Genomic DNA, 27,390 nt, shown 5'->3' on the forward strand with positions numbered 1-27,390 from the left:
TGAGTGAGCACACAAATGGGTGGGTGGGCAGAGGGAGAGGAAGAGCAGATCCTTCACTGAGCAGGGAGGCCAACATGGGCCTGGACCCCAGGACCCTGGGATCATAACCTGAACCAAAGGCAGATACTTTACCGACTGAGCCACCCGGCTGCCCCCATTCGGCAGTTTCTTACAAAACTAAACACACTCTGGGTGTGTGATCCAGTGATCGTGCTTATTGGCATTTACCCAAGTGACTTAAAAATGTATGTCCATACAAAAATCTGTACGTGGATGTCTATATCAGCTTAATTCATAATTGCCAAAACTCGGAAGCAGGTAAGATGTCCCTCAATGAGTGAAGGGAAAAATAAACTGTGGTGCATCCAGATGATGGATTATTATGCAGCACGAAAAAGAAATGAGCTATGGAGCCCTGGAAGGACATGGAGAAAACTTCAATGCAAACTTTCATGCATGTTACTCAGTGAAAGGAGCCAATCTGAGAAATCTACATACTGGAGGATCCCAACTACATGACCTTCTGGAAAAGGCAAAAATGAAGGAGTCAGAAAAAAAAAAAAAAACATCAGTGGGTGCTGAGGGTGAAGGGGGAGGAGGGAAGAACGGAACACGAGAGATTCTTATGGGCAGTGAAACTATTCTGGGTGACACTTATAAATCTCTAAAATCTCTACACATTATCCAAACCCGTGGAAGGTATGACACCAAGAATGAGCTGAAGGTAAGCTGAGCTTTGGGTGACAATGGGTGCGGATGTGGGTTCACTGATCATAATAAATATATTATTCTGTTGCCAGATTTTGACCGTGGGAAAGCCCTCTGTGTGGGAAATCTGTGCACCTTCTGCTTAATTTTTCGGAACCTAAAACTGTTTTATTTTTTTAAAAAAAACATATTGTAGTCTGCATATCCTGCAACTAAAAAAAATCAACTTTAGCTGTAACAGTAAGTAACTTTTTCCTCCTCCTTTCTTTCCATTTGTCTTCCCTCCTCCTTCCATCCTTCAAGGCTCCCAGCCTTTTTGGTGTCCTTCCTTTCTGAGCAGTTCAGTGTGAAACCCATCAGGTGTTCACATTTGTCCGGCAGAATCGGCCTTCGGTGACTATCGGACTTCACGGCGGACCCAGGTCTCGGCGCCGAGCCCGGGCAGGTGTCCGCCCATCCCGTCGGGCCCGAGCCGCTCACCTCCGCGCGCTAGGAGGTCCAGGCCAGGCCCCCACCTGCGCTCGGCGCAGACCCCCCTACCCCGTCGCTAGGCCCCGCCCCCGGGGGCGCGTCCAGCGCTTCGCCCCGCCCACCCGCGCGTTCGTTGGTCCGGCCCTACGCTCGTTCCGGCCGCGCCCCGCCCAGGCCCCGCCCCCGCGCCGTCCGCCGGCCGGGAGGGGGCGTGGCTGCGCAGGCCCACGCCGCGCCCCGCCCCCCGGCACGCAGGCTCCGCGCACGCGCGCGCCCCCGCCTGAGCCTCGGTCCGGGCCGCGGGGAGCGGGCGGGTGGAGGCTGGGCCGCGGAGGCCGGAGGGGAGGAGCCCGGGCCGCCGCCGCCGCAGCCGCCGCAGCCGCCGCAGCCGCCGCAGCCGCCGCAGCCGCCGCAGCCGCCGCCGCCTTGCAGGAGGGGAGCATGTCTGCGAGTCGAGCCAAGAAAGTGAAGATGGCCACCAAGTCGTGCCCCGAGTGCGACCAGCAGGTGGGGGCCGGGCGGGGGCGGCCCGCGGCGCGGGAGTCAGGGGGGTCACGGGGGCGCGGTCCGGCCGGTGCCCACCTGGCGGCGGGGGCGCGGGGGTCACGGGGGGTCGCCCGGTGACCGGGCCCGGGGCCGAGCACGGCCGCGCCCTCCGCCCGGGAGCCCGGCGGCCGCTTTGTTCCCGCCGCGACGACACAGTGACCTGCTGGAGGCCGGGAGGGGGCGACCTCAGCGCGCTCGGCGGTGCCCCGCGTGACCCGGTGACCTGCGCTTGTCCTCCGAAGGCGCAGTTTCTCTAGGCTCCCCCTCTGTGAATGGTAGGTCGTTGTCTGGCTTCAAAAAGGTGAATTTACCTTGAACATTTAGTGTCTACTTTATGAACCAAGTCCACGCGCGGTCCAGGGCTCAGCCAGCCCCCGAGGCCCAGCCCTGGCCCAGCTGGAAAACCTGCGTGGACTCGGAAGAGCCTCGCGCGCTCGCAGGTGCGCGCTCACGCCCCGGGCGCCCCCTGTGGGCCCAGAGGGCAGCGCGGCGGTGAGAACGAGCCTGCCCACGGCCTAGAAGCCCCTTTGCGGAGCCCAGGAGGGAAGCCGCTGCCTCCAGGGTTTTGCAGGGAAAGGCCCGCTTGTACTTCCTGTACTTGGGGAGCCTGAAGCTGTGGCCCCTCACCAGGTGCCCGGATTCCCGCTCAGATGCCAATAAGGGACCATTTTTACCGCGAGCAATACCGTCTAGTAACATTACCTGATTAGGCCGGAGTGCCGAATTTCACCAAAAGTCTATTTTCTCCGGAAGGACTTTGGTTAATCCTTTACTGACATGTCATAATCCCATGAAGTTTTTTTTTTTTTTTTTAAGATTTTTGTTTATTTATTCACGAGAGACACAGAGGCAGAGACACAGGCAGAGGGAGGAGCAGGCTCCATGCAGGGAGCCCGACGTGGGACTCGATCCCGGGTCTCCAGGATCACACCCCGGGGCTGCAGACGGCACTAAACTGCTGCGCCACCAAGACTGCCACCCAGGTGCCCTTCTGTTGCATTCCTATACATTAATGAAACAGTGAAATTAAGAAAACAGTCTGTTTACAATGGCCAAAATAATAAAATATCTAGGAATAAACTTAACTAAGGAAGTGTGAAAGATCTGTACTCTCGGGGATCTCTGGGTGGCTCAGCGGTTTAGTGCCTGCTGGGCCCAGGGCATAATCCTGGGGTCCCAGGATCGAGTCCCACATCGGGCTCCCGGCATGGAGCCTGCTTCTCCCTCCTCCTGTGTCTCTGCCTCTCTCTCTCTCTCTCTATCATAAATAAATAAATCTTTTTTTTAAAAAAAGATCTGTACTCTGAAAACTATAAAACAGTTATGAGAGAAATTGAAGGCGACACAAACAAATGGAAAGGTATTCCATGCTCATGGACTGAGAACCAATATTGTAAAAATGTCTGTCCTGCCTTAAGCCATCTACAGATTTAATGCAGTCCCTATCAAAATACCAAGAGCATTTCTCAGAGCTAAAACATTCCCAAAATTTGTTCTACCACAAAAGACCAAGTAGCCAAAGTAATCTTGAAAAGAACAAAACTGTGAGGTATCACAATCCTAGATTTCAAGGTAGACTACAAAGCTGTAGTAATCAAAACATTATGATACTGGCACAAAATAGACACAGGGATGCCTGGGTGGCTCAATAGTTGAACATCTGCCTTCAGCTCAGGGTGTGATCCCAGAGTTCTGGGATCGAGTCCCACGTCAGGCTCCCTCCATGGAGCCTGCTTCTCCCTCTGCCTGTGTCTCTGCCTCTCTCTGTGTCTCTCATGAATAAATAAATAAAATCTTTAAAAAAAAATAGACACAGATCAATGGAACAGAATAGAGAACTCAGAAACAAACCGACGATTATATGGTCAATTAATCTTCAACATTGGAGGCAAGAATATGCAGTTGGAAAAAGGCAGTCTCTTCAGCAAGTAGCTGTTGGGACAGCTACATGCAAAAGAATGAAACCAGACCACTTTCTGACACCTTGCACAAAAACTCAAAATAGATGAATAACCTAAATAGGAGGCCTGAAACCATAAAGATCCTAGAAGAGAGCACACAAGCAGTAATGTCTCTGACATTGGCCATAGCAGCATTTTTCTAGATAGGTCTTCTGACAGAGGAAACAAAAGCAAAAATAAACTATTGGGACTACATCAAAATTAAAAGCTGCATAGGAGAGGAAGTAATCAACAAAACTATAAGATAACTTAATGGGAAAAGATGTTTGCAAATGAAATATCTGATAGAGGGTTAGTATCCAAATATATAAAGAACTGATAAAACTCAATAGCCCCAAAACAAATAATTCAATTAAAAAGAGGGTAGAAGACAACACATTTCTCCAATGAAGACATCTGGATGACCAGCCGGCAGGCACATGAAAAGATGCTCAACATCACTCATCATCAGAGGAACGCAAATCAAAACTACAGTGAGGTATCCTCTCATACCTGTCGCAATGGCTAGAATAAAAAACAAGAAACAACAAGTGTTGGTGGGGATGTGGAGAAAGGGGAACCCTCGTGTACTGTTGGTGGGAATTCAGATGGGTACAGCCACTTGGAAAACAGTGTGGAGGGTCCTCAAAAACTTAAAGATGGGGGATGCCTGTGTGGCTCCATGGTTGAGCGTCTGCCTTTGGCTCAGGTCGTGATCCCAGGGTCCTGGGATCGAGTCCTGCATTGGGCTCCCCATGGGGAGCCTGCTTCTCCCTCTGCCTAAGTCTCTGCCTCCGTGTGTCTCTCATGAATAAATTTTCAAAAATCTTAAAAAAAAAACAAAACTTAAAAACGGAACTACCCTATGATCCAGTGATTGCACTACTGAGTACCCTTAAAATCCCCCCCCCAAAAAAAACCCAACACTTATTCGAAAAGGTACATGCACCCCTGTGCTTATTGCAGTAGTATTTACAGTGGCCAAGATGTGGGAGCAGCCCAAGTGTCCACCAGTCAATGAATGGATAAAGAAGTGGCACATATAGACAATGAGATATTAGTCATAAAAAAGAATGAAATCTAGCCATTTGCAACAGCATGAATGGAGCTGGAGTGTAATGCTAAGGAAAATAAGTCAGTTGGAGTAAGACAAATATTGTATACTTTCACTCATGTGGAATTTAAGAAACAAATGAAGAAGGAAAAGAGAAAAACCAAAAAACAGACTATAGAGAACAAACTGATGGTTGCTGGAGGGGAGGCAGTTGAGATGGGAAATAGGTGAGCAGGATTAAGGGCACACTTACGGTGGGCACCGAGTCATGCATAGGATTGTCGGATCACTGTGTGGTACACCTGAAACTAATGTAACCCTGTGAAAAAATTATGGTCACCCTAGAGTATGTGAAATACGTAAATATTGCAATAAAGCAAGTCAAAAATGAAATTTCTGGTTCTCCAGGGCACATAAAAGCTGTATTACACCATCAGTCTATTCAGTATGCAGTAGTAGCTTTGTGTCTAACAGAACAATGTATATACCGTAACTAAAAAATACTTCACTGCTGAAGAATGCTGTCATCTGAGCCTTCAGTGAGTTGTGATCTTTTTGCTTGTGGAGGGTTTTGCCTTGATGTCGACGGCTGTTGACTGATCGGGGTAGTGGTGCTGAGGGTTGGGGTGACTTTCGCGATTTCTTGACGTAAGAGAGCAGTGAAGTTTGCCGTCGTTGATTGATTCTTCCTTTCCCAGTTCCTCTGCAGCATGCAATACTGTTAGCATTCACCCGCAGTAAAACTTGTTTCAAAATTGGAGTCAGTCCTTTCAAACTGTGTTCCGTTATCAACTAAGTTTATGTAATATTCTAAATCCTTTGATGTCATTTCAACAGTCTTCACAGCATCTTCACCAGGATAGATTCCATCTGGAGAAACCACTTTCTTTGCTCATCCATAAGAAGCAACTCTCCATCCATTAAAATTATGAGATTGCAGCAATTCAGATCACCTGCAGGCTCCACTTCTGATTCTGGTTCTCTGTCACATTTTGTATTTACTTCTGAACCTCTCAGAGTCACCCATGAAGTCTGGAATGAACTTCTTCCAAACTCCTGTTGATATTTTTACCTCTTCCCAGGAATCACAAATGTTCTTTTTTTTTTTTTTTTTTTAAGATTTTATTATTTGAGAGAGAGCACTTGCAGGAGAGCACAAGCAGGGGGGAGTGGTAGAGGGGGAGAGAGAGGGAGAAGCAGACTCCCCCACTGAGCAGGGAGCCTGGTGAGGGCTCAATCCCAAGACCCTGGGACCATGACCTGAGCCAAAGGCAGACGCTTAACCGAGTGAGCTATCCAGAGACCCCTGAATCATGACTATTCTTGATAGTGTGCAGAATGCTGAATTCTTTCCAGGAGATTTTCAATCTATTTTGTGTAGATTCATCAGAGGAATCACTATTTAGGGATCTGTAGCCTTACAAAATGTATTTCTTAAATAAGAAGATTTAAAATGGTTCCTTGATCCATAGACTGCAGAATGGATGTTGTGTTCGCAGGTATGAAAACAACATAGCTTCATTGTACCTCGCCAGAGCTCTTGGATGACCAGGTGCCATGGCCGTGAACAGTGACATTTTGAAAGGAACCTTTGTTTCTCCACTGTAGGTCTTAATAGTGGGCTTAAAATATTTAATAAGCCATGTTGTAAACAGATGTACTATCATCTAGGTTTTGTTTTCCCATTAATAGAACATAGTCAGATTTAGCATAATTCTTAGGAGCCCTAGGATCTTTGGAATGGTAAATGAGCTTTGGCCTCAACTTAAAGCCACAGATGCATTAACCCCTGCAAGAGAATCGGCCCGTCCTTTGAAGCTTTGAGGCCAGGCACTGACTTCTCTCCAGCTGTGAAAGTCATAGGTAGCATCTTCTTCAAATATAAGGCTGTTTCATCTACATTGAGACTATTAATCAGTGTAGACACCTTCATTAGTTATCTTAGCTGGGTCTTCTGGGTGACTTATTGCAGCTTCTCTGTCAGCACTTGCTGCTTCACTTTGCACTGTTAGGTTATGGAGGCCGCTTCATTCCTTAAGCCTCACAAACCAACTTCATGCAACCAGACTTTTCTTCTGCAACTTCCTCACCTCTCTCAGCCTTCATAGAATTGAATAGAATTAGGGCCTTGCCCTGAGTTAGACTTTGGCTTAGGGGAATGTGGTGGCTGGTTTGATCTTTTTCCAGCCCCCTAAAACTTTCTGCAAATTAACTATAAGGCTGTTTCACCTTCTTATCATTCGTGTGTTCACTGGAGTGAGCCGTTTCCTTCAAGAAATTTTCCTTTGTGTTTATAATTTGTCTGACTCTTTGGTGTAAGAGGCCTTTCTTAGCTTTTGACATGGCTTTCCTACTAAGCTTACTCATTTCTAGCTTTGGATTTAAAATGAGAGATGTGTGCTTTTTTCCTTTAACTTGAATACTTAAAGGCCACTGTAGGGTTATTACCTGGCCTAATGTCAATATTTCCATGTCTTAGGGTACAGAGAGGCCTGAGGAGAGGGACATAGATAGGGGAATGGCCAATTGGTAGAGCGTTCAGGATACACACATTTATTAATTAAGTTTTGTGGTCTTGTATGGGTCTTGTATAGGCAGTCCAAAACGATGAAAATACTAACATCAAAGATCATGGATCACCATAACAGGATAATAGTGAAAGAGTTAGAAGTATTTCAAAAATTACCATAATATGATAAAGACACGAAGTGAGCAAATGCTATTGGAAAATGGTGCTGATATCCTGGCTCCATGAAGTATTGCCACAAACCTTCAATATGTAAAACCTAGAGTATCTGTGAAGCACTTTGCACAAAGCAAAGTGCAATAAAATGAGGTATGTCTGTAATTAAATCTCTCTCTCTCTTTTTTTTTTTTTTTTTTTTTTTTGTCTCTAGGAAAAGCCTTGTCAGTTTTGTTCATCTTTTCAAAAAAACCCAACTTTTGTTTCATTGATTTTGTTTCTCTATTCTCTATATTGTTTATCTCTAATCTTTATTATTTCCTTCTTTATGCTGGCTTGGGTTTCATTTGCTCTTCTTTTTCTAATTGCTTAAGTTGTAAAGTTAGGTTGTTGATTTGAGATCTTTCTTCTTTCTTAACGTAAGCATTTACAGCTATATAACTTTCCTCCATAACATCGCTTTCACTATGTCCTATGATTGGTAGGTTGTATTTTTTTTTCATTCATCTCTAAGATTTTCTAATTTTCCTTATGAGTTCTTTTTTTTTTTTAAGATTTTTAATTTATTTATTCATGATAGTCACAGAGAGAAGAGAGAGAGGCAGAGACACAGGCAGAGGGAGAAGCGGGCACCATGCTGGGAGCCCGATGTGGGACTCGATCACAGGACTCCAGGATCGCGCTCTGGGCCAAAGGCAGGCACTAAACCGCTGAGCCACCCAGGGATCCCTATGAGTTCTTTTTTGATCCATTGGTTATTTCAGAGTATATTGTTTAATTTCTAAAATGCTTTGAATTTTCTAGTTTTCCTTTTTGATGTTAATTTCTAACTTGGTCCTGTTGTGGTTGGAGAAGATACTTTGAATGATATACTGTCTTAAAAAATGAACTTAAGGCACCTGGGTGGCACAGTCATTTAAGCATCTGACTTTTGGTTTTGGCTTAGGTCATGATCGTGGGGTCATGAAATCGAGTCCCATGTCAGGCTCTGCTCTGAGTGTAGAATCTGCTTAAGTTTCTCTCTCCTTCTTCCTCTGCCCCTCCCCCCTGCTTTCTCTCTCTCTCTCAAATAAATAATTCTTTAAAAATGAACTTTAATTCTTACCTGTGCCATATACAAATAATATTTCAAGAAGGGCTGTAGATCTACATGGAAAATTTTAAACTATGAAACTTCTAGAAAATACTAAAAAATCTTTGTGAACTTAAGTTAGGCATTTGTTTGGTGTTGCAACACCAAAAGCATGACCCATAAAAGAAGAAAATGATAAATTGGACTTAATCAAAATTAAACTTCTGTTCTTTGAAAATCACTGTTTAGAAAAAGGAAAGACATGAACCAATAACAAGCTTTGCAAAGCATGTATGTAATAGAAGACTTGTATCCAGAATATGTAAAGAGCTCTCAAAGCTTAATAATAATAAAAAAAAACAATTAAAAGGCAAAAATTTGAATAGACATTTGACCAGAGTAGACTTAACAGCAAATAAGCTCATAGAAAAATGCCCGACATCATTAGTCATTAGGGACACGCGTATTACCACAGTGAGATCGTATGGGAATAACTAAAGTTAAAAAGAACATACCGAGTATTGACAAGGATATGGAGGAAATGGACGTCTCATCCTCTGCTGGCGGGAATGTAAAATGGTACAACCACTTTGGGAAATAGTTTGGCAGTTTTCTTTTTTAAAAACCTACCATATGATCCAGCCATTTCCACTTTTAGCTATTTATTCAAGAAAAAAGAATGTGTGTGTGTGTGTATACACACATATATATAAAGACTTTTCCATGAAAGTTCATAGGAGCTTTATTTGTAATAGCTTAAGCCTGGAAACAGTCAACATGTACAGATACACTGAGGTTTATCTTTACATGGAATAATATTCAGCAATAAAAGGAATGAGCTTGTTACATTCAAAAGCATGGACAAATCTCAAAATAATTATGCTAAGGGAAAGAAGCTAAACAAAAAAAGCATGTATTTATGATTCCGTTTATATAAAACTCTAGAAAATTCAGAAAGCTGATCAGTAGCTACTTGGGGATATTGAAGGGGATGCTAAGGAGAGGTAAGAGGGTAGATTACATGGTGTATGAGGAAACTTAGGGATGATGGATATATTCACTATCCTGATGGTGGTGACAGTTTCATGGGCATACACAGTTGTCAAAACCTGTCCAATAGTACGTTTTAAATATGTATAGTTTATTGTATGTTAATTATAACTTAATAAAGCTGGTAAATGACATAATCATTTTTTTACTTAAAACTGTTAAGATCACAGACTACTTCAGGTAGTAAAGACCTTAGAAAAGAAAACAGAACCCTGCCAGGCAAATGAGATCTGTTCCGGGTCTTTCCTCTACAGGAGCCTGGGAGAACCTATGTCTAGCACCTATTTTGTAGTCTCCCTCAAACTGGCAATTGTAAATAAATAATCCTTTTCCAGTAATTGATCCTGGCCCTCTTCCTCTCTCATGTTCAAACTCTTGAAGGCAGATTTTTTTATTAAGTATTTTCTAGAAGTTTTCTAGTTTAAAATGTTTTATGTAGGTCTACAGTCCATCTTGAAATATTTGTATATGGAATAAGGTCAGAATCAAAGTTCATTTTTTAAGACCAATATCGTTCAAAGTATCTTTTGCAACCACAACAGGATGAAGTTGGAAATCAACAACAGAAAGGAAAACTAGAAATTTCAAAAATTTGTAGAAATTAAACAACGTACTCTGAAATAACTGATGGGCTAAAAAAGAAATTACAAGTTTTTATTTTAATTTTTTACAGATTTTATTTACTCATTTATGAGAGACACAGAGAGAAAGGCAGAGACACAGGCAGAGGGAGAAGCAGGCTCCATGCAGGGAGCCCGACATGAGACTCGATCCCGGGACCCCAAGATCAGGCCCGGGGCTGAAGGCGACGCTAAACCACTGAGCCACCCAGGGATCCCCTAAATTACAAGTTTTTAGTTCTATTTTATGATTAGTAATGAATTTGTGTCCAAGACTTATTTCTTTCTCCCTTTAAAATGTCTGTCAAATATATTGTTTGGTTTTTTTGGGGGGGCGGGGAGGGATGCATTCCCCTGCCAGCATCCCAGAACAGGACAACAGCCTCTCATCCTGGGACTAATGTAATAATTTCCTAACCTTTTTTTCTAGTCTAACCCACATTGTAACTATTCTGAGACTGACATTTTAGGAAATAGTTTTTTACTTGACATACTTCCTGTAGCCGCTTACATCAGTGTTATTAAATATTTACCATATGCATGGTGCTGTAAAGGACTAGGAGAGTGGGAGGGGTATGATTTCCTATCTCAAATCGTTTTTATGAAGATGTGGAGTTTATTTTTTTTTTAAGATTTTATTTATTTATTCATAGACACAGAGAGAGAGAGGCAGAGACACAGGCAGAGGGAGAAGCAGGCTCCATGCAGGAAGCCCGACGTGGGATTCAACCCTGGGTTTCCAGGATCACACCCCAGGCCGCAGGCGGCGCCAAACCGCTGTGCCACCAGGGCTGCCCAAGATGTGGAGTTTAAATTAAAATAATCTCTACCTTCAAGTAACTTGTTGTTGAGTTGAAGAGACCACATAAACATTTTAGAAGTTCAGTAAATAGTAAAATAGTAACATTTTTTTTTCCTTTTTCCCCCCCTCCAGGTTCCTGTTGCATGTAAATCTTGTCCCTGTGGTTACGTATTTATTAATAGGAAACTTCTAAAAGTAAAACACTCAGAAAAATCATCACCTTTTACAGGTAATTGAGAAATTGAGAGAGTTTATCACTTTTCTGTCTTTTATGGTTTCCATTATATAAAGTTAAAATTAATTTTTGTGAGGTTTTTCTTTTCTTTTTGGCTGGGAGAATTGTAATACTAAAGTCTATTGAAGTATGTCTTTGGTTTCTATTAGGCACAATTAGTCATTTACATTGATTTTCTTTTAAGATTTTATTTATTTATTCATGAGAGACACACACAGAGAGAGGCAGAGACACAGGCAGAGAAGGGAGCAGGCTCCATGTAGGGAGCCTGACGTGGGTCTTGATCCCGGGTCTCCAGGATCACACCATGGGCTGAAGGCAGCACTAAACCGCTGAGCCACCCGGTATTAGTTTTTTAAAGTACTAGTAATTTTTTTTGATTCGCTGATTTAGACTATCTAAAAAAATGTGCACTTCAATTTTGTTTGAATTTTTATTTTTTTTAAGAGATTTTATATATTTATTCCTGAGAGACACAGAGAGAGAGGCAGAGACACAGGCAGAGGGAGAAGCAGGCTCCACGCAGGGAGCCCGATGTGGGACTCGATCCCAGGACTCCATGATCATGCCTTCAGCCAAATGCAGGCGCTAAACTGCTGAGCCACCCAGGCATACCCTTGTTTGAGTTTTTGCTTTCTCTTTAAAGTTGAGAAATCTAGATTTATACCATAAGTGTATTCAGAGGTGGGTTTTTGTTACTCCTAGTTTTTTCCTGTAATAAAATCACATAACAGTAGTGAATCCAAAATGGTAGAAGATTTATTACAAACAATTATTAAGTGCCTAACATATGCCAGGTACTATATATCTTGGGCATACAGTAATCTACTTCTAAGACAGCTTTAGTACCGTCATAGTGGTTGAAGGTGTGCGCATAGGAATATACATATGGGATATGTGGGGAAAATACCAGCTCATGATAAGTGCTAGGTAGGAAATTAGAATAGGGTACTGCCCTAGAGGTTAACTGGAAGGCTACTCTTGATTGAGTGGTCCAGGGAATGCATCTCTGAGGAGGAGATATTTTATAAGGTCTGAATAGCTGAAGGGGCTAGACATGAAAACTAGGGAAAGCAAATTATAGGCAGAGAGAAAAGAGGCAGAGATTCTAAGGCAGGATTTATTCCAGGAATGCAGGATTGGTACAATATAAGAAAACCTATTAGTATCATATATCATGTTAATAAATATAAAGAAAAAATAATAAGGTAATTTCTGTAGATACTGAGAAAACCTTTGACAAAATTAAGTACCCATCCATGATAGAGAAACTCAAGAAAATAGGATTTGAAGAATACTTTTTTAATTTGATGAAGTATATATCTTAGTATTAAAGCTATTTATTCTATCTATAAAATCTTAGCATTAAAGCTATTTATTCTATCTATAAATAAAGCTATTTATAGCTATCTATTTATTCATTCATTCATTCATTCGAGACACAGAGAGGCAGAGACACAGGCAGGGGGAGAAACAGGCTCCATGCAGGGAGCCCAACGTGGGACTCAATCCCAGGACCCCGGGATCATGACCTGAACCAAAGGCAGATGCTCAGCCACTGAGCTACCCAGGCATCCCTAGTATCTTATATAAATGGGGAAACACTACAGGAATTTCCATTCAAGTCAGGAACAAGGCAAGCATCCTCACTATCTTCACTATCGTTCAGCATTATGTTAGAGGTAAATTAGCCAAGACAAATAAGAGAAATAAATAAGAGACATAAAAATGGGTAAAGAATAAGTAGAGGGCAGCCCGGGTGGCTCAGCAGTTTAGTGCCACCTTCAGCCCAGGGCATGATCCTGGAGACCCGGGATTGAGTCCCACGTCAGGTTTCCTGCATGGAGCCTGCTTCTGTCTCTGCCCGCCCCCCTCTCTGTGTCTCTCATGAATGAATAAAATCTTAAAAAAAAAAGAACAAGTAGAGGGATCCCTGGGTGGCGCAGCGGTTTGGCGCCTGCCTTTGGCCCAGGGCGCGATCCTGGAGACCCGGGATCGAATCCCACATCAGGCTCCCAGTGCATGGAGCCTGCTTCTCCCTCTGCCTGTGTCTCTGCCTCTCTCTCTCTCTCTCTCTCTCTGTGACTATAAATAAAAATTAAAAAAAAAAAAAAAAAAAAGAACAAGTAGAACAGTATCTATTTGCAGATCATAGTGTAACTGGACTCCAGAGAATCGATGATAAAACTAACTCCTACAGTAAAAGAATTCAGTGAAGGATCAGGATTTAAAATTAACATACAAAAATCAGCTTTCATATATAGAAATAGCTTAAACTGGACATAATGTTAGAGAAAAGCCCATTTACAATAGCGACATGAAGGATTAAATGTTTAGGAATAAATTTATTAAGAAAGGCATAAAACAAATTTAAAATACTCCTAAAAGCCAAACTGTGGAAGGAGCCTCGGTGTCCATCGACAGATGATGGATAAGGAAGCTGTGGTCTCTGTATACAATGGAGTATGGCTCAGCCATCAGAAATGACAAATACCCACCATTTGCTTCAACGTGGATGGAACTGGAGGGTATTATGCTGTGTGAAGTAAGTCAAATGGAGAAGGAAAATCATTATATGATTTCATTCATATGGATAATATAAAAAATAGTGAAAGGGATTATAGAGGAAAGGGGGAAATATCAGTGGGAAATACCAGTGAAGGTGACAAAACATGAGAGATTCCTAACTGGGAAAGGAACAAGCGGAAGGGGAGGTGGGCGGGGGGTGGAGTGACTGGGTGATGGGCACTGAAGGGGGCACTTGATGGGCTGAGCACTGGGTGTTATACTATATGTTGACAAATCAAACTCCAATGAAAAAATATACAAAAAAAAAAAAAACTTCTCTGAAGTTTCACACATTAAAAAAAATAATAATAAAATAAAATAAAACACTCCTAAAATACACTAAAGCAGATTTAAGGAAATGGTAAAACATCCCTTGCTCTTGAATATGATGATTCAACATCCTAAAGATGTTAATCCTCCCAAGTTAATTTATTAAATCAATGCAATTTTAATAAAAATCCTAACAAGTTGTTTCATTGAGTTAGACAAGCGGATTTTAGGGTTCATGTGGAAATACAAACATGCAAAAATACCCAGAATAATTGTCAATTGACTTTTAGTAAAGGTCCTAAGGAAATTAAATGGGAAATAATAGTCTTTTCAACAAATGGTATTGGGATATGATGCTAGATATGCAAAAGAATGAAGTTGGGACCCTACCTCACGACATACATAAAAATTAATTAAAAATACGGGGCGCCTCGGTGGCTCAGTTGGTTAAGCATCCAGCTCTTGATTTCAACTCAGGTCATGATCTCAGGATTGTGAGATCAAACCCTGTATCAGGCTCAGCGTGGAGTCTGCTTGTCCCTCTCCCTCTGTTCCTCCCTGGCTTGTGTGCTCTCTCTCTCTGATTCTGTATCTCTAATACATTTTTATAAAATCTTTAAAAATTCATAAACCTAACTATAAGAGCTAACAAAGCTATAAAACTCCTAGATGAAAACAGTAAATCGTAGTTACTTTGGGTTAGGCAATGTTTTCTTAAATATGACACCCAAAGCTCAAATGACATACATACACACATACGTATATAGGGCTATGCAAAGTTTAAAACTTTTTTTATTTTGCTGCAGATATTATCAAGAAAGCAGAAAGACAACTCACAAAATGGGAAAAACTTTTTGCAAATCATATATCTGATAAGGACTTCTATCCCTAATATACAAAGAACTCTTACTCCTCAATAGTAAAAAGAGAAATAACCTATTTTTAAAAATGGGCAGAGGATATGAATGGAATTTGTCCAAAAAAAGATCTATAAATGGCCAATAAGTACACTAAAAGATGTTCAACATTATTAGTCTTTAGAGAAATGTAAATCAAAATCATGAGATCACTAAGATGCAGTAATAAGAGAAAATAACAATTATTGGTAAGGAAATGGAAAAGTTGAAACCCGTATCCCTGCTGTTAGGAATGTAAAACAGCGCAGACACTTTGAAAACCATCTGCCAGTTTCTCAAATGGTTAAATATAGTTATAATATGATCTAGCGATTCCACTCTTAGGTATAAACTCAGGAGAGTTGAAGACAGAAGTGGGCACAAACATTTATATGTGAATGTTATTAGCAGCATTAGTCATAATAGCTAAAAAGTGGAAACAGTCCTGATACCCATCAACTGATGATAAACAAATGTCATATATCCATACGATGGAACATTATTTGACAGTAAAAAGAAAGGAAGTATTGATATGTGGTACAGGATGAATCACTCTTGGAAATGTGCTATGTGAAAGAAGCCAGTCACAAAAGATCACATATTTTATGGTTCCAATTATAGAAAATGTCCACATAGACAAATTTATAGATTGTAAATTTTTTAAATGTTATTTATTTATGATAGTCACACAGAGAGAGAGAGGCAGAGACACAGGCAGAGGGAGAAGCAGGCTCCATGCACCGGGAGCCCGATGTGGGATTCGATCCTGGGTCTCCAGGATCGCGCCCTGGGCCAAAGACCGGTGCTTAACCGCTGTGCCACCCAGGGATCCCAAATTTATAGATTGTAAATAGATTAACGGTTTAGGGCTGGTAAAGGGAGGGGGAAGAATAGGAGACAACTGTTAATGGGTACAGAGTTTCTTTTGGATGTGGAGAAATGTCCTAAAATTGGATTCACAATCCGGCAAGTGTACTAAAAGCCACCATCTGTATTTTAAATGGGTAAATTGTACAGGATGTGAGTTCTAGCCCAATAACACTGGTTATATTATTTTTAAAGGTTTGTTTATTTGAGAGAGAAAGACAGCAGGAGCAGGAGGGGCAGAAGGAGAGGGAGAGAGAATCTCCAGCAGAGTCTGTGCTGAGCACAGAGCAGACTCAGGGCTCAATTTTAGGATCCTGAGGGCATACCCTGCACCAAAACCAAAATGCTTAACTGACTGTGCCACTCAGGTGTCCCAATAAAACTGATTTAGAAATATCCAGGAAAATACTTAAAAAGAGAAATTGTAAGGGTTGAATAACCCTATCAGTCATTAAAATATATTATGAAAAAAAATGAAATCGATTATAAAGCCTCTGGGGTGCTCTCAATTTGTAGAGCATGCAACTCTTGATTTCAGGGTCATGAGTTCAAACCCCACATTGTACGCAGAGCTTGCTTAATTAAAAGAATATATATGTATATATTATATATATATGTACACACACACAATGAATCCTGTATAATTAAAACCTTGTGGCATTGGCAGGGATAAATAGAACAGTGGAAAAGAATAAAAAGTGCAGAATTAGACCCAAATTCATATGGGAAGTTAGTATATGACATACTAACTAACATACTAACATAGATCACTAGGGTAAAATGGACCTTTTCCTTTTTTTATTGGGGTAAAATATGTGTAACATATTTATCATTTTAACCATTAATAAGTGTACAATTCAGTGGCATTAAAAACATTCACAATACTGTGTATCCATCACTGGTATTTTACTTAAAACTTTTTTTTTACCATCCCGGACATAACTCTGTACCCACTGAACAATCTCTTCCTCTTCCCCACTGCCCTGCCCCCGTACATCTCCCCGCATTCCCTGGCAACCTCTGCTTTGTATCTCCGAAAATGTGCCTATTCTGGGCCCCTCATATATAAGTGGAATCATGTATTTATCCTTCTGTGTCTGGCTTATTTTAGGAAGCATAATGTTTTCAAGGTCTATCCATTTGTAGCATTTATCAAAATTTCATTACCGGGATCCCTGGGTGGCGCAGCGGTTTGGCGCCTGCCTTTGGCCCAGGGCGCGATCCTGGAGACTCGGGATCGAATCCCACGTCAGGCTCCCGGTGCATGGAGCCTGCTTCTCCCTCTGCCTATGTCTCTGCCTCTCTCTCTCTCTCACTGTGTGCCTATCATAAATAAATAAAATTTAAAAAAAAAATCAAAATTTCATTACCTTTTATGTCTGAATAATTACCATTTTATGTATATACCACATTTTTAAATTCAGTCTTCTGATGGGCAACAGGATGTTGTAATGAACATTGGTGTCTAGATACCTGTTCAAATCCCTGGTTTCAGTTCTTTTGGATAGGTACCTCGGAGTAGAATTGCTGGGTCATATGGTAGTTCTGTGTTTAACCTTTTGAGGAAATCCCAAACTGTTTTCCGTAGTGGTTGTGCTGTTACAGGGGTTCCAATAATTCATATTCTTACCAAAATTTGTTGACTTCCCCCCTCTTTTTTTTGGAGAGAAGGAAAGTGCATGAGCAGGGGTGAGGGGAGGTTGGGAGGGGGGGCAGAGAGAGAATCTGAAGCAGGCTCCATGCCCAGTGGGGAGCCAGATGAGGGGCTCCATCTCACGACCCTGAGATCATGACCTGAGCTGAAATCAAGAGTCAGATGCATAATGGACTGAGCCATGTAGGTGCCCCCAATGTTTTTTTCTTATTATTATCACCATCCAAGTAGGTGTGAATTGTTTACCTTACTGGGTTTTGATATGCATTTCCCTAAACACCATGTTAAGCATCTTTTCATTTGCTTATAGGCATCTGTATATCTTTTTTTTTTTTTAAGATTTTATTTGTTTATTCATGAGAGACACAGAGAGGCAGAGACACAGGCAGAGGGAGAAGCAGACCCCATGCAGGGAGAACCATACAGGACTCGATCCCGAGACTCCGAGATCATGACCTGAGCCAAAGCAGACACTCAACTGCTGAGCCACCCAAGGGCCCCCATTTGTATATCTTCTTTGGAGAAATGTCTATTCAACTCCTTTGCCCATCTTTAACTGCATTGTTTTGGTTGGTGGGTAAGCTGTAGAAGTTCATTATGTATTTTCAGTATTAATCCCTTACCAGAAATATGATTTGTAAGTATTTTTTGCCATTCTGTGGGTTGTCTTTTCACTTTCTGGATAGTGTTCTTTGATGCACAAAATTCTTAATTTTGATAAGGTCAAACTTACCTAATTTTTCTTTGGTTTTTATTAATTATGGTAAAATACAAAAATATAAAATTTACCATCTTAACTATTTTCAGGTATATAGTTCAGTAGTGTTAAGTAGATTCACATCTTTGTGCTGTCAGTCTCCAGAACTTTTTCATCTCCTAAAACTGAAATTCTATAGCCTTAACTCTCATTCCTGCTAACCTCTGTTTCTGTCTCTAGGAATATGACTATTCTAGGTACATCATTTAAGTGGAATCGTACGGTATTTGTTTTTTGTTTTTTGTTTTTTTATGACCGGTTATTTTACTTAGCATCATGTCTTCATGGTTCGTGTATGTTATAGCATGTGTCAGAATTTCCTTTCTTTTCAAGGATGAATAATAGTCTGTTGTCTGCAATTACTATGTTTTGTTTATGCATTTATTGGCTGATGGGCACTTGGGTTGTTTCCACTTTTTGACCATTGTGAATAATGATGCTATGAATGTAGGTGTATAAATACCTCTTTGAGACTCTGTTTTCAGATATTTTGGATATATTCCCAGAAGTAGAATTATTGGATCATATGGTAATCCTGTTTTTAATTTTTTGAGAAACCAACATGGTTGTTTTCCATAGAGGCTTCCACCATTTTCCATTCCTACCAGTTGTGCCCAAGGATTCCAGTTTTGCTGTATCTTTGCTAACACTTGTTATTTTCTCTTGTTAGTAGCCATCCTAATGGGTGTGAGTTGATGTCTCATTGTGGTTTTGATTTGCATTTCCCTAATGATTAATGATGTTGAGCATCTTTTCAAATCCTTGTTGTCCATGTGTATATTTTTCATTGGAGAAATATTGAAGTCCTTTTGTTCATTTTAAAATTAGGCTATTTGTATTTTGTTGTTGAGTTGTAGGAGTTCTTTATATATTCTGGATATTTACCCCTTATCAGATAGGCAGTTTTTAAATATTCCATTCTGTAGGTTGCCTTTTCACTATTAATTATTTCTTTTGCACAGAAGTTTTAAATATCTTTTTTTAGAAGTTTTAAATTTTAATGTAGTTTAGTTTACCTATTTTTTTTTACTTTTGTTGTCATATTCGTTACATTATTGCCAAATTCCAATGCCATGAAGATTTTCCTCAATGTTCTCTTTAAGACTTTTGTAATTTTAGTTTTTATCTTTAGGTCTCTGATCCATTTTTTTAATCAATTTTTGTATGTGGTGTGGGTTAGGGTCCAACTTCATTCTTTTGCATTTGGATATAGTTTCCCCAGTACTATTTGTTGAGAAACCATCCTTTCCCACTAAATGGTCTTGACACCATTGTTGAAAATCAATTAACCATATGTGTGAGGGTTTATTTCTGGGATTTCTATTCCATTGGTCTTTATGTTTGTTCTTATGCCCATACCATATTTTTTTAATCATTGTGGCTTTGTAGTAAGTTTCAAAGTTAGGAAGTGTGATTTCTCTAACTTTATTTTTTTTTTTTTTCAGGATTATTTTGCTTATTCAGGGCCCTTTGCAATTCCGTGTGGAAAAAAAGGCTGTTAGACTTTTGATAGGATTATGTTGAATCTTTAGATTGCTTTGGCTAATATCGACATCTTAACAATGTTAAGTCTTCTTGCATATGAATATGATTGCGTTTTCATTTATTTAGATCTTGTTTAATTTTTTCAGCACTGTTTTCAGCATAAAAGTCTTACTTCCTTGGTTAGATATATTCCTAAGTATTTTTATTATTTTTGATAGCTGTTGAATTGCTTTCCTAGTTTTCAGATTATTCATCACTGGTGTATAAAAGCAGAACTGATTTTTGCTCTTGTCCCCTACAACTTGGCTGAACTTTGGAAAGTTTTTGGAAACTTTTTTGAAAAGTGATCTACTTTTTTTTCATGGAACAGTGAATGATCCACTTTTAGCATTTCCTAAATAGCTACCCACTTGTCCCTGCACTATTATTAAAAGAGCCATCTTTATATCCGCCACTCACATGAGTTAATTCCTCTGTAATTTTGGTGTAGAAAAAGGCTTGCTAACTGTAACTTAAAATACAGAGGCATTAAAAGGAAAAGATAGATAAATTTCACTAAATTCTTGGAAACAAAAAAAAAATGCCATAAATAAAAGTTTGTCAAAGAGAAACTGGGAGAAAATATTCACAATATATACTACATAAAAAGAACAATATATTTTATATTTAAACAGCTCTTAAAATCTAAGGGACAGGGCACCTGGGGGGGCTCAGCTGGTTAAATGTCTGCCTTAGGCTTAGGTCATGATCTCAGGGTCCTGGGATCCAACCCCACATCGGGCTCCCTGCTCAGTGAGGAGTCTGCTTCTCCTTCTCCTTCTGCCCCTCCCCCTGCTCATGCTCTCTATCTATGTAAATAAATAAATAAATAAATAAATAAATAAATAAATAAATAAAATCTTTAAAGAACATATGAGGGATAAAAGCTTTTCTGGTTGTGACACCACGTGGTGGAGGTCTCTTGTCTACATTGTCGGCCATGCAGTCCAAGGGCCCACTGCATTCTGGTCCTTAGACACAAAATGATGGCCCCAGGTGTGGTGCACTGCAGACAGGGCAACAGTCTTATACAGGTGAATGGGCAGCCCCCAGAGATGATCTCGCAGTGCACACTGCAGTACAAGCTACTAGAACCTGTTCTGGTTCTGGGCAAGGAATGATTTCCTGGAGTAGACCTCTGAGTCTGTGTGAAGGGTAGTGGTCACATGGCCCAGATTAGTACAGTTCTTCAAAGCTCTGGGGTCCAGAAATACGTGGATGAGGCTTCTAAGCAGGAGCTAAGATGTCTTCATCCAATATGACCAAACCCTGCTGGAGGTCATTGATCCCCATCTCAGTGAGTCCAAAAGTTTTGGAGGCCCTTGGGTGCTCCCTCTGGTGCTCATACTTGCTACCAGAAATCCTATTGATAAGTCCCTCAGGAAGATCAGAGTTCACCTTGGCAATAAATAGTGGTTGTGAGACTTACGGTTTCAAAACAAAACAACATATTTCAGGGACGAAGTTCTAAAAACCTGATATAAAAATGGGAATCCGATATGAAGAGACAACTCACACACAAAAAAATAAGACATAGTAATGTCCTGAAATATATGAAAAAAGTTCAGGTTCACTCATAATTAGAGAACTGCAAATTAAAATAATACCTACCAAGAGCAAAAATTTTTAAATATGACAGTATACTTTTTTGGTAAAGCTGTGGAGAAATGGGCACTCCTACATCGCTGGTACGAATATGAATTTTCATAACCCTTCCAAAGGGAAATTTGGCAATATCTAAAAATACTACGTATGTTTTGATTTACTTTTTGACCCAGCAAGACCATTTCTGGGTTTTTACCATTAAGATATACCTCCAACGATACAAAAATACATATGCACAAGAAATTCACTACAGCAATGTAATGCAATTAATTGCAAAGTATTGGAAACAGTCTAAATGCCCACACAAAGCAAAGTATCCATTTAGTGGAGTAATGGAACTACTTAAAAAAAAAAAAAAACAAAAGGATGAGAATGATTTGTATCAACTGATACAGTGTTTCTCAGATAATATACTGTTAAGTGACAAAGGTAAAGCACAGGAGTATCTATAGTATGAACTTTTGTTTAAGAAAGAAGGAGATAGGGACGCCTGCCTTTGGCTCAGGGCGTGGTTCTGGGGTCCTGGGATCGAGTCCCACATCAGGCTCCCTGTGTGGGGCCTGCTTCTCCCTCTGCCTGTGTCTCTGCCTCTCTATGTGTCTCATGAATAAATAAAAAAAATTTTTAAAAGACTCAGAAAATTATGAATATTAAAAAAAAAGAGATACAAGACAGTTCACGTGTATCAGTCATTTGCATAAAATCAATACTGGGAGGATAAACTGGAAACTAAAGTGATGTGATTGGTAACCTGCGGGGGGGGGGGTATGTGGGAAAGGGGTGCAAAACAGTGGGGAGATGGGAACTGTGTATCAGGAATGAGGAAGGAGTGACATTAAAGGGGATGGGGAAGAAAACTTTATTCCAAGTTGTTTTGGAAAATAACCTCTTGATTGGATGCTGTAATGGTGAAGATAAAAAAGAACTGCAGATTAATGCTGTAATGTAGTCAGTAAATATATTTGTCACAGGGGCATAAATTAGCAATTCCAAAATTGCCATATGTGTGCACTTAAACTGAACAAATCAGTAAATAATGTTTTAGACAACAAAAACTGGGTTTCTCACAAATACAGAAAGGAGAAGGCTAAAATGAACTCTGTTGGGTCAGTTTGGAATCTGAAATATCAGTATATGGGTGGGTTACTATACATGTATTTCCTAGCTGTGTCCACTGAGAGTGACTAAAAGGTATGACACCCCAGCAGTAATGAACAAACATAGGATCCAGGTTTTTATTTCTAAGTATGATTCTCCACTTCTTGGAGAAGTGGTTGATTCCAGGACTGACACAGAAAATACTAAAGGTGCTTGGAACATCTTGATGTGTGCCAGGTAATAACAAAGTACTAAAAAAAAAAAGAAGAAGAAGAAGAAAAGAAGAAGGAGAAGGTGGTTCAAATGGACAAAGCTGGAGCACTTTGAGCAAAAGAAATAATGAAATCATTGGATTATATTCCATAGAATAATAAAGTAAATATCCGTGAGTGCATACTGATACAGATATAAAATGAGAAATGAACATTTCTCACTTATAGTAGAATTCCAGTTAATACCTGTGGAAGGATGGATGGATTGAGGGAAATAGAAAATAAGAATTAGCAAAACAGTATTAATTGTTGCAGACAAGATCCACCAATTGATTGTAAAATTAGTGAAAATGTGAGGATAAGTAAAATTTAGGTAGATTCAAAGTATGGTCCCCCAGGATCGTCATTAATCACAAAGGGAAAGATAACTTTACTAGGATGAAACTTGCCAGAATTTATCTTAGTCGGTGATCAAGGTGAACATCACAATAATAAAGCGTATGCACATCTTGAAACCCATGATACCATGCACTAGAAAGGATACGTCATGTCTGTGTATTCTTGCCAAAAATGTATAACCTTAGTCCAGTCATCAGGAAACATCAGCCATACCCAGACAAGGTATATTTGATAAGGTCAAGGGCATGGAAAATAAGGGAAGACCAAGGCATTCTCAGAGATTAGAGGAAACAAAGGAGATGTGACAAGTATGTGGGAGGTGTTTGTTTTTTTTTTTTACAATGATCCGTTCTTGTTTATTGAAATCTATTTCTGTTTTCTCTTTGAACATTAAAGGCATGATTTAAAATGTCTTTTTGTAACTTGTCTTATAATGTCTCTTTCAGATTGTTCCATTATTTGTAGTTTGAGATACGAATTCTATTCATGTGTCCCTTCACCACTGTGGTTTGTTTTGTTTTTTTGTTTGTTTGGTTTTGTTTTTGTTTTTGTTTTTTAGCTTTTCTCACTTTCTTGCATTTGGGAAATTCTCTTTTGCTTTTGGACTTAGCTTTGTACTAAAACAAGTTTTGATTTTCACTTATATCTCAACTAGCACGTTTGAAGTGGAAAAGGTGGCTCCTTGCATTAATTAAATCTACTATATTGATGGGAAACCTCTCTCCCCTATTCCTATTCCATTTATGAACAATAGGATAATTGCTCTCAGGGTATTAGGGTCTAAAATAAAGCTACTCACTTTCCAGGGATTTATCTTACAGTTGCAATATGTATTTTTGTTTGTTTTTAGGTAACAATATATTGTAATTGAGGTCAGAATTTTTTTCTGCTTTTGTAATGGAAGACATCAACTTATTTGAAATAATTTAGAACTCAAGTGATGGTAGAAAGGAATAGAAACCTTTTCCCTTTCCACTTTACCATCTTGGAAGCATAGGGGAAGAAAAAGGGAGAAAAGTTAACTATTGGAGGATTATGTACTTGTAAGGGACTGGAATTAAAGCTGCTGAAAAGAAGAACTCCCCTCTTCATACCCCAAGATTTCTCCCAAACATTGTCTAGATTTGAATTCTGCTGAGTCAATCTCTCTCTCCCCCTCTTTTTTTTTTCTTTCTCTACCCCTTCGGTAGGTTTAGGGCATGTGTATGTTATGGTCTTAGTTTTAAAAAGTCTAGTGGCCAGTGGATCCTAGTACCATTTAGAATACGTGACTACCAGGGGAGAATGGAAAACAGTTCTTTCATATATCTGAAATATCATTTTTATTCATTTACACCAAAATTAACTATGAAGCCCAAGAAAGTGAAATAAGCAAAATAAGAAAAATTCCATAGTAAATAAGGATCTAGAAAACATAAAGAACTTGTGAAGTGGCAGTCATTCAGATCATATGAAGCAGGGAAGAGGAAGATCTACAAATACTTTTGTCAGAAAACATTGGAAGCAATTATTTATCAACCCATTATGGGAGGATTTTTTCCCCCAAGCATTAGATGGATCTGAGACCTTAATCTGATAGCACTGGAAATACTGTGTGGCAGGCATTAAGTTCCTAGACGTAAGAGCACAACTCCTATTTTAGTTCAAAAGCATTTCTTTCATGGCAGTGCTTATCAGATTACTGGAAATTGTATTCCTACTTACAGTCATCTGCCTGCTGGAAGCTGTTGGCAGGAGAACAGCGATAAAAACATGCATCCTCCAGATGAAATTGCTGAGATTTGACAAGTCAAAGCTTGATTGATCATGATTGATTAACTTGATGTTAGGTCTATTTTCAGTTGCGTTGTGTAGTATTCCTGATGATATTATTTATGGCCTTTGATGGCTGAGTCTTTATTGTTTGTTTCCTCCACAGAAGTGAACAGTGCCCCGTCTTTGAAAGATTTGCGAATACTATTTTTATATGAATTTAAACTAGGACATAGTGCAGCCACAGCAAGTAGAAACATCAATTCTGTCTTTGGAAAAGGCTCTGTTAGTGAGAGGACTATCCGGTGGTGGTTTGAAAAATTTCGTTCTGGGGATCTGAGTCTGAAAAATGAGCCTCGAGGGAGACCCAAATCTGTTTTAAATGAAGATCAACTGAGAGCCATGGTGGAAGCTAACCCCAAAACAGCAATTCGAGGCCTTGCGGCAGACTTAGGAGTTTCTGCTACAACAATTTCTCGACACCTGGCTGCAATAGGAAAGGTGAAAAAGTTGGACAAGTGGGTAGGTAACACCAACTGACGGATGATCATAAACGGAGATAATTACAGGTGTGCTCTTACCTTGGGATTTGAAAGAGCAGAGACCTATTTTGGAGAAATCTTAAGCTTTGACCAAAAAAAAATGATAGTGGTCTGGACAATGGTTGGATGTTGATGTAGTTTCCAAACGTGTTAAAACCATCACTGCAATCAAAAAAAGGTTCTGGTAACTCTATGGTGGTCCACCAAGAGAGTATTTCATTGCTTTTGACTCAGACAAAACTAATAGTAGCATCTTTTTGTCAAGAAGTTGAAACTATTTGTCAAAAATGGGTCTAAAAGCGCTGCATTGGTGAGCAGGTATGGAGGGACCTGTACTTTTCCATCATTTGACCACTGAAACCCCAGACCACCAATGGGAGTAACTGCATTGGGCCAAGGACTTTTGCCAAATCCATCACACTCACCTGACCTTTTTTCAACAGATTACTACCTCTTTTACCATTTGGAACTCCAAGAAACAGAACATTCTCCAATAGACAACAGTAATTGAAGGATTTGAATAAATTTTAACAATGCTGAATTTTATAAATATGTAATATTTGGAGAAATTTATCGTTGGGGGAAAGTAGTGAGTGCTAACTGCGTATTTTGCTCGAAAAGAACTTCTTTTTCTGAAAAATACAACATTTTCATTTTTACGTAAAGCCACTTTCATATTTCTCAACTTAATAGCTTCCCAGACTCTGGCAGAACATGAAGACCTACAGGTACCTAAGGTTCTGGAAAATTACGAGCTGCCCCTGAGTTTCGGGCTTCTTCCCTGGAGGAATGAGGATCTACCCAGAGTGTGTGTGTTTGTGAACGATGCTTAGGGCTCAGACATGCGAAGATCTGGGTAGGGGGCTGTAGCGGGCTTCAGGGAGATGAGCAACTTCGTCAAAAGCTCTCAGGCTCTCGGAAAATACTTTTTAAATAAAGAAATGAAAGCATGTCTCTAATACCAAAAGCCGTGTACACAGGAGATGGGGCACAGTGGTGCTTTTGGAGGATGATCCCTGTTCTGTCGCCCGGAGCCGGTCCCTTCTTTCATGTGGTTCCCACGCTGATTGTTTTTTTTTTTTTTTTTTTTAAATGTCAGTGACCTACCGGAGACCATAATTAGTGGCCTCTTTATGATTCTGTAGCTCGCTGGCAGTTATTCCTCATGGCATCCGGGGATTAGGTTGGGGTAGAGACCCTGGGATGCTCCTCTTCCCGTCCCTCTCCTCCTGACCATCCGCGACGGCTGTTCTGTGAAGGAGGGCCGAGGAATCCTAGGAGCTCAGGGCGCCAAGGACGTCCTGGATGGATCTTAACTGGAGGGAGAGACCCGGGGGAGGAATGGAGGGAAAGATGGACAGAAATGTCCTAAAGCAGAATTGACTGAGCTGAAGAATGAAAGACCATGGGATGCGTGTCTGAAGAGATGTCCCTTCCTTTGGACGGAGGCAGCCTGGTGCTGCAACGTGGGCTTCGTGAGCAGAGGGCCTGGCCACCCAGCCTGCTCTGGGCCATCTGCTCGCCTTCCTGCCCCGTCCCCGGGTCGTCAGGGACTCTCAGCAGTGTTTCTGCGGCTCCTGCCCAACGGCTGCCTCATCCAGAGAGCGAGGGCCAACGCTGAGCTCTGATTATACGGGAACAAGGCTACAACCAGACGTGTGGGAAGGACCAGGAGAAAGGCCCAAGGTAGGCCTGATGGCCTTGGAGAGGGGCAGTGGCCTGAGTTCCCTGGTCTGTCCCTGGTGGGGAGGAGCTGCCTCATGACCGCCCACCCTTCCCGCAGTTTTCAGACCCCTGTCAGACCCCCAGGGCTGGACAGCGTGCTGGCCTGACGCAGTCAGTGGATGGCCCAGGTCAGCCTGATGGGTGGTTTCTTCCAAGAAGCAGCAGTGACCTGTGGCAGGACAGGGAAAGGAGCAGCTACGGGCCATGAGCTCTCCCAGCAGTCCCTCTCACCAGGCCCAACAAGGGGGCAGACTTGAGCAGCAGTGAGAACGGCAGATCCTGTGGCTCCTGTGACTGAGCTGGGCCCGAACCATTAGTGCATTTGGTTCATGTGAGGCAG

The 27,390-nt window shown here is 40.8% G+C and overlaps 1 long non-coding RNA gene across 1 annotated transcript; it reads left to right on the top strand.

Annotated features, from left to right (window-relative positions):
* The first annotated feature begins 1,495 nt into the window (after positions 1–1,495).
* Positions 1,496–25,965, top strand: LOC112914706 (uncharacterized). Its single transcript, XR_011994793.1, has 4 exons — positions 1,496–1,686; positions 2,542–2,708; positions 11,079–11,175; positions 24,950–25,965. It is a non-coding gene; the product is annotated as an uncharacterized lncRNA (long non-coding RNA).
* The last annotated feature ends 1,425 nt before the right edge of the window (positions 25,966–27,390 follow it).

The sequence above is a fragment of the Vulpes vulpes genome, chromosome 10 (genome assembly GCF_048418805.1).
Source record: "Vulpes vulpes isolate BD-2025 chromosome 10, VulVul3, whole genome shotgun sequence".
In the NCBI taxonomy this organism is placed as follows: Eukaryota; Metazoa; Chordata; class Mammalia; order Carnivora; family Canidae; genus Vulpes; species Vulpes vulpes.